An 8812-nucleotide genomic window follows, 5' to 3' on the forward strand; every position below is an offset into this window, starting at 1 on the left:
ATCCTCCAGCATTTTTTTGTCTACCTTATGTTTTTTTTTACAGTGGAACTGGGCAACTTATGACATTTTAAAAGAAATAATTACTTTGGTTAAATTGATGCGTGGCATGTATGTTAAAGAATAAAAGCAATAAATTCAAAAAAGATGTTTCTGGCATTTATGTTGATGTCAGGATTGAAGTAGTTAGAATATTACTATTGCTCTCAATGGTCTTTAGTTAAGCTATAATGCAAAATTAATGTGAAATCCATCAAAAGTGTATCCTTTCATGAAGGGCACAATTGATAGAATCCAAAATCAGATAAAATAAAGGATATCACAATCTTGAGATCTCTATAATGTTAAATTAATTATATAACTACAATGTGCTTCCTCCTCCCCCCCCCCCAAATATCCACTGTCTATTGGTAGCTAAAAGCTTGGAAGAAAAACGGAGTCAATGTTTCATAAGAGATGAGGATGGTCCTCAATTTGTCCTTCACTTCAGTCCTCAGTCGTAAACTTTTGATCATCTGCTGCACAGTGTTGAAAGAGAGGGGTGTGGATGGGTTGGTCTGAGCTGGGCCTGATCAAGGTGGCCATTCATTGATCCAAACTAGGTGCAGCCAATTTGCTTAATCATTCTGCGTACCAGTCTACCCTCCATAACTATGGCCACAGGCAACTACCCGTATACCTTTGGCTTTCTTGTGTACCTAAGGTGTTGGGGAACATTTATGACATGGGGCAAAATTAAAAGTTTTTAATTGTCATGTGTACCGAAACAAATCAATGAAATTCTTACTTGCAGCAGCACAACAGGTTTGTAAACACAATACTCAATAGATAACATAATAAACAAACAAAAAAAAGTTCAATAAATATATTTTAAAAGTTTAGTGCAAAACAAAACAAAGCCTGGAGTCCTGAGTGCAACCAAACAGATCATAGTTTAGTTAATGTTCAGTGTTCAATAGCCTGATGGTTGTTGGGAAGAAACTATTCCTGGACCTGGAGGTTGCAGTTTTCAGACTGCTATTCCTTCTTCCTGATGGAAGGAGTGAAATGAGAGCGTGGCCAGGGTGGTGTGGGGCCCTGATTATACTGGGGGCCTTTCTGAACCAGTGTCTCCTACAGATCTTTTCAATGGTGGGGAGGTCCATATCCATTGTGGACTGGGTAGTGTCCACCACATTTTGTAATCTTCGTTCCTGTATGTTCGAGTTGCCAAACCAGGTCGTGATGGTTGGATGGTCGTGAACCAATCAATATACTCTCTACCTTACATGTGGAGAAGTTCAAGAGAGAATTCGTCAACATACCAAATCTCAATCTTTTAAGGAAATATATGACTGTGAGATGTTCTTGCATGCATCAGCCCAATGTCAAAGAATGGAATATGGCCCAACACAAATTGGAGGAACAAAGAAACATAGAAAAATAGGTGCAGAAGTAGGCCATTCGGCCCTTCGAGCCAGCACCGCCACTGAATATGATCATGGCTGATCACCTAAAATCAGTAACCCGTTCCTGCTTTTTCCCCATATCCCTTGATTCCTTTAGCCCTAAGAGCTAAATCTAACTCTCTCTTGAAAACATCACCTCATATTTTGCTTGGGCAGCTTTCTTGCTTTCCCTCTCTCGCTATCCCTTCCCCATCCGAGTCTCCAACTAGTGTCCTCCTGATTACATTTTATCTTTGTATGCCTCATTGTCAAGTTCCCCTTGCTGACAATGATCCTCGATTTTCGTCCCATTTGATCTCTCATTTTCACACTTTACCCTTCCATATCTGCGTCTCGCTCTCCTCTAACTCTCAGTCTGAAGAAGGGTCGCGACCTGAAACATCACCCATTCCTTCTCTCCAGAGATGTTGCTTGTCCCGCTGAGTTACTCCAGCATTTTGCGTCTATCTTGGGTGTAAACTAACAGCTGCAGTTCCTTCCTCCGCATTCTGTATATTGTGTTCAGTTTTGAGCACCATGTTGTAGGAAAAATGTTGTCAAGCTGGAAAAGGTGCAGAGGGGATGGAAGAGAATAGATTAATTAGGGGCAGTCAGCACAGCTTCGGCTGTGGCATGTCATATCTGACTAACAATTGAGTTTTTGAGGACGTGATCAAAGTGATTGATGAGGGTAGGACAGTGGATGCTGTCTACATGGATTTTAGTAAGGCACGTGATAAAGTCCCTCATGGTAGACTGATCGAGAAGATTAAGATGGGATCCACAGTGACCTGGTCGTTTGGATTCAGAACTGGCTTACTCACAGAAGACAGATGTTTAAGGTGGGTGTTATTCTGGCTGGAGGTGTGTGACCAGTTGAGCCCCACAGGAATCTGTGCTGGGACCTCTGTTTGTGATATATATAAACAACTTGGACATAAATGTGGATGAGTTGGTCAGTAAGTTTTCAGACACCAAAATCAGTGGAATTGCGGACAGATAAAGGTTTTCAAAGTATACAGTGAGATATAGATCAGCTGCAGAAATGAACATAGACATAGCAGATCGAGTTTAATCTGAGCAGGTATGAGATGTTGCATTTTGGGAGACTAATGGAAGAAGAAAGTCTACAGTAAATGGCAAGACCCTTAATTGCATTGATCAATGGAGGGATATATGGGTCCAAGTCCATAGCTCCCTGAAAGTGGCAACACAAGGAGTTAGAATGGTAAAGAAGGCACATAATACTCAATGCCCTGTCCGATGAAGGCAAGTGTATGATATTCAGGAAGTCATCTTGCAGCTTTATAGGACTTTGGTTAGGCCACATTTGGAGTATCGTACGCAGTTTTGTTTGACCCATTGCAGGAAGGATGTGGAGATTTAGGAGAACATGCAAAATATGTTTACCAGAATGCTGCCTGTATACTCCAAAGACGTACGGGTATGTAGGTTAATTGGCTGGGTAAATGTAAAAATTGTCCCTAGTGGGTGTAGGATAGTGTTAATGTACGGGGATCGCTGGGCGGCACGGACTTGGTGGGCCGAAAAGGCCTGTTTCCGGCTGTATATATATGATATGATATGATATGATTAGAGGGTATTAGTTATAAGAAGGAGTTGGATGAACTTGGATTGTTTTCTCTGGTGTGTCAGAGGCTGAGGGGAAACCTAATAGAAGTATGTAAAATTATGAGAGGCATAGATGGGGTAGACAGTCAGAGACTTTTTCCCAGGGTGGCAATGTCAAAGACTAGAAGGCATAACATTAAGGTGAGAGAGGCAAAGTTTAAAAGAGACATGCAGAGCACGTTTCTTACACAGTGAGCGATGGAGCCTGCTGCCGTAAGTGGTGGTGGAGACAGACTAAATTGTGACATTTAAGAGGCTTTTAGATAGGCACATGGACATCCACTGAATGAAGAGATATGAATGATTTGCAGGCAGAGAACTTAACATCCTGTTCAGCATATACATTGTGGGCCGAAGTGCCTGTGCTGCACTATTACGTATTCTGCCTTCTATGATTGCTTATTTAGATGAATTGCATTTAATACAAATGTTCAACATTTCTTTTTGAAGAATGATTCATCTCTATTAACCTGAGAGGTATTAGAATTCAGTAACTGTTTTTATCATTATATAAATCCAGAATATTTGCTCAAAGGTAAATTGGAAACGGAGAATGATCTTCTGTGCATAGCAGAACCTTGACATTCAACAATAATTTATTTGCCACCTATAACCTAATTAAAAGAGCCATAAAGCAATTAACAAGAGCATAATCAGACAGATATTGACCCTGAGCCATTTAATCTGACATTGCTGGAACATAATCAGGAGCTGTAGACACAACTAGTTTTATGTATATACCCAAAACACCATGCAAATTAACATTGGAGAAAAGTCAGGCGTGAGCAGTGAAAGGATTTCATAATTAAACTCCTACCATTCAGTATAATGTTAAAACAGGTTGTTTTTGGTCAGATTTAGGTATAGCCGAATCTTAAACATTTTAGACAATAGACAATAGACAATAGGTGCAGGAGTAGGCCATTCAGCCCTTCGAGCCAGCACCGCCATTCAATGCGATCATGGCTGATCACTCTCAATCAGTACCCCGTTCCTGCCTTCTCCCCGTACCCCCTCACTCCGCTATCCTTAAGAGCTCTATCCAGCTCTCTCTTGAAAGCATCCAACGAACTGGCCTCCACTGCCTTCTGAGGCAGAGAATTCCACACCTTCACCACTCTCTGACTGAAAAAGTTCTTCCTCATCTCCGTTCTAAATGGCCTACCCCTTTTTCTTAAACTGTGGCCCCTTGTTCTGGACTCCCCCAACATTGGGAACATGTTTCCTGCCTCTAATGTGTCCAATCCCCTAATTATCTTATATGTTTCAATAAGATCCCCCCTCATCCTTCTAAATTCCAGTGTATACAAGCCCAATCGCTCCAGCCTTTCAACATACGACAGTCCCGCCATTCCGGGAATTAACCTAGTGAACCTACGCTGCACGCCCTCCATAGTAAGAATATCCTTCCTCAAATTTGGAGACCAAAACTGCACACAGTACTCCAGGTGCGGTCTCACCAGGGCCCGGTACAACTGTAGAAGGACCTCTTTGCTCCTATACTCAACTCCTCTTGTTACGAAGGCCAACATTCCATTGGCTTTCTTCACTGCCTGCTGTACCTGCATGCTTCCTTTCATTGACTGATGCACTAGGACACCCAGATCTCGTTGAACTCCCCCTCCTCCTAACTTGACACCATTCAGATAATAATCTGCCTATCTATTCTTACTTCCAAAGTGAATAACCTCACACTTATCTACATTAAACTGCATCTGCCATGTATCCGCCCACTCACACAACCTGTCCAAGTCACCCTGCAGCCTTATTGCATCTTCCTCACAATTCACACTACCCCCCAGCTTAGTATCATCTGCAAATTTGCTAATGGTACTTTTAATCCCTTCGTCTAAGTCATTAATGTATATCGTAAATAGCTGGGGTCCCAGCACCGAACCTTGCGGTACCCCACTGGTCACTGCCTGCCATTCCGAAAGGGACCCATTTATCCCCACTCTTTGCTTTCTGTCTGTCAACCAATTTTCTATCCATGTCAGTACCCTACCCCCAATACCATGTGCCCTAATTTTGCCCACTAATCTCCTATGTGGGACCTTGTCGAAGGCTTTCTGAAAGTCGAGGTACACCACATCCACTGACTCTCCCCTGTCAATTTTCCTAGTTACATCCTCAAAAAATTCCAGTAGATTTGTCAAGCATGATTTCCCCTTCGTAAATCCATGCTGACTCGGAATGATCCCGTTACTGCTATCCAAATGCTCAGCAATTTCGTCTTTTATAATTGACTCCAGCATCTTCCCCACCACTGATGTCAGACTAACTGGTCTATAATTACCCGTTTTCTCTCTCCCTCCTTTCTTAAAAAGTGGGACAACATTTGCTATCCTCCAATCCACAGGAACTGATCCTGAATCTATAGAACATTGAAAAATGATCTCCAATGCTTCCACTATTTCTAGAGCCACCTCCTTAAGTACCCTGGGATGCAGACCATCAGGCCCTGGGGATTTATCAGCCTTCAGTCCCATCAGTCTACCCAAAACCATTTCCTGCCTAATGTGGATTTCCTTCAGTTCCTCCATCACCCTAGGTTCTCCGGCCCCTAGAACATTTGGGAGATTGTGTGTATCTTCCTCAGTGAAGACAGATCCAAAGTAACGGTTTAACTCGTCTGCCATTTCTTTGTTCCCCATAATAAATTCCCCTGCTTCTGTCTTCAAGGGACCCACATTTGCCTTGACTATTTTTTCCCTCTTCACGTACTTAAAAAAACTTTTGCTATCCTCCTTTATATTATTGGCTAGTTTACCCTCGTACCTCATCTTTTCTCCCCGTATTGCCTTTTTAGTTAACTTTTGTTGCTCTTTAAAAGAGTCCCAATCCTCTGTCTTCCCACTCTTCTTTGCTATGTTATACTTCCTCTCCTTAATTTTTATGCTGTCCCTGACTTCCCTTGTCAGCCACAGGTGTCTCTTACTCCCCTTAGAGTCTTTCCACCTCTTTGGAATAAATTGATCCTGCAACCTCTGCATTATTCCCAGGAATACCTGCCATTGCTGTTCTACCGTCTTCCCTGCTAGGGCCTCCTTCCAGTCAATTTTGGCCAGCTCCTGCCTCATGCCTCTGTAATCCCCTTTGCCATGTTAAAAGGTTTCCCCATTGACTTTTCATATGTGACTATTTTCCATTTAATTGACATAAATCTTCCTCTGCTTTTAGAATAAATTTGTACATATTTTCTGAGGAAATGTTCATAATGAATATATTAGTAGTAATAATACCATATATGACATAGCTTAGTTACTATCAATGGCATAAACAGAAAATGTTAGAATCAAAAAGTATTATGGTTACTTAAATTCTATTACTTTATTAAATGAATCTATATTATCAGTAATAATGGATGTCATCCCTTGGTAAACAGTTGACAAGATGGTTAATTGAGACTCTAACTTTGCTAGACATCTGGTTGAGCAATATCATTGGAATAATAATTAAGTGATGTGGCAGAAAAATAACCTAATCTTAAAGCATTTGGGGAGCTGGAAAATTGATTAACGTCAGATAATGGAACAACAAGATTGATTTTAACATGGATTTTGATCTAATAGTTTCCTGTGGATGGACACTTTTATTCATTTTTAGTATATAGGCATTTTTTATCAAGGCCAGCAGTTACAGATAAGTGGTCTTTTTAGAGATGAGTTAAAGGTGAAATGCGTTACTCTGAATCTCAACGGGCAGATCTCAACCAAACCATCAACCATCCTTTTTCCTTCACAGTTGCTGCTTGATCCTCTGAGTTTCTCCAGCAGTTTTTCTTTGCTCCAGATTCTAGCACCGGCCGTCTTGTTTCTTCTTAACATTTCAAATCTAGGGACAGTTCGAAATTAAACATAGGTTATGTTGCAGAGAAGAATGGGGAGTGGAGGGAACAAAACAAATGTATGATAGGGTGAGATCAGGTGCTTGGAGAAGGTGATTAACCGGCCCAAGTGTGACTATCAAGCTCTCACAAACTTCACCCAGTCAGCATCTTCATTATTTGTAACAATAATTTTGGCTTGACCAGACAACTAACATTTATTTTGCTCTCTCCAACCCCTTCCTTTCTCTGCAAGTTAAAACATGATTAACTTATCCTAATTTTGACAGAAGATAATTGGCTTGAAATATTGAGTGTTTATGTCTCAACAATGCTACCTGGCCTTCTGGGTATTTCCAGTTTTATCTATTTGTATTTCAGATTTCCAGCAACTGCTATTCTTTATTTGCTTTTCACTTACTCTAATTTGAAAGGTTTTATTTTATGATCTTGAGTATGTTTTTTTTTAAACTTGGCAACTTTAAGAAGCAAGCATAGATTATTTTAATAATCCTAATGGGATGCATTACAACTTGGTTTGACAACAGGTCTGGCCGAGACCCCAAGAAATTACAGAAAGTTGTGGATGTACCCAGTCGATACTACAAAACCAGTCTCCTCCCCCCCCCCACCCCCCATCGACTCCATCTACACTGCGTTACCTCGGAAAACAGCTAACATAATCAAGGCCTCTTTTACACCTTGGTCATTCCCTCTTCTCCCCTCTCCCATCAGGCAAAAGGTACAAAAGTCTGAAAATACATACCTCCAGATTCAGGGACATTTTATTTGCAGCTGTTGTCAGGCAACTGAAACATCCTACCACATTGCGAAAGCAGTCCTGAACTACTACCTACCGCATTGGTGACCCTCGACCTATCTTTGATCGGATTTTACTGGCTTGATCTTGAACTAAACGTTATTCCCTCATCGTGTATCTGTGCACCGTATATGGCTCGATTGTAATCATGTATTGTCTTTCAGTTGAATGTTTAGCATGTAACAAAAGCTTTTCACTGAACTGAACCGAACTCTTCTTTCCTCTCTTTACAGGCAAAGATACGAACGCTTGAAAGCACGTACCACTAGATTCAAGAACAGCTTCTTCTCCTTTGTTATCAGATTTCTAAATGGTTCTCCATAAGCTAAAGGTGTACTCCCGAAATCCCAACCTACCTCATTGCTGCCTTTGTGCTTTTATATGACCGATGAGTCAAAACATTATGACCACCTGCCTAATATGCTGTTGGTCCTCCTTGTGCCGCCAAAACAGCGCCAACCTGCCGAGGCATGGACTCTACAAAACCCCTGAAGGTGGCCTGTGGTATCTGGCACCTAAACATTAGTAGCAGATCCTTCAAGTCCTATAGGTTGCAAGGTGCAGCCATCATGGATCGGATTTGTCGATTTAGCACATCCCACAGATGCTCAATCGGATTGAGATCTGAAGAATTTGGAGGCCAGGGCAACTCCGTGAACACTTTATCATGTTCCTCAAACCATTCCCGAACAATGTGTGCAGTGTGGCAGGGCGCATTATCCTGCTGAAAGAGGCCACTGCCATCAGGGAATACCATTGCCATGAAGGGGTGAACCTGGTCTGCAACGATGTTTAGGTAGGTGACACGTGTCAAATTGACGTCCACATGAATGGCCGGACCCAGGGTTTCCCAGCAGAACATTGCCCAGAGCATCACACTTCCTCCACCGGCTTGTCGTCTTCCCACAGTGCACCCTGGTGCCACCACTGCCCTCGTGCATCGATGAGCCTTGGGCACCCAAGACTCTGTTGCCGGTTTGTGGTTTGTCCCTCCTCGGACCACTGTCAGTAGGTACTCACCACTGCTCATTGAGAGCACCCCACAAGCCTTGCCGTTTCAGAGATGCTCTGACCCAGTCACCTGGCCATAACAATTTGGTCCTTGTCAAA

The sequence above is a fragment of the Rhinoraja longicauda genome, chromosome 14 (assembly GCF_053455715.1).
Source record: "Rhinoraja longicauda isolate Sanriku21f chromosome 14, sRhiLon1.1, whole genome shotgun sequence".
NCBI classification, from domain to species: domain Eukaryota; kingdom Metazoa; phylum Chordata; class Chondrichthyes; order Rajiformes; family Arhynchobatidae; genus Rhinoraja; species Rhinoraja longicauda.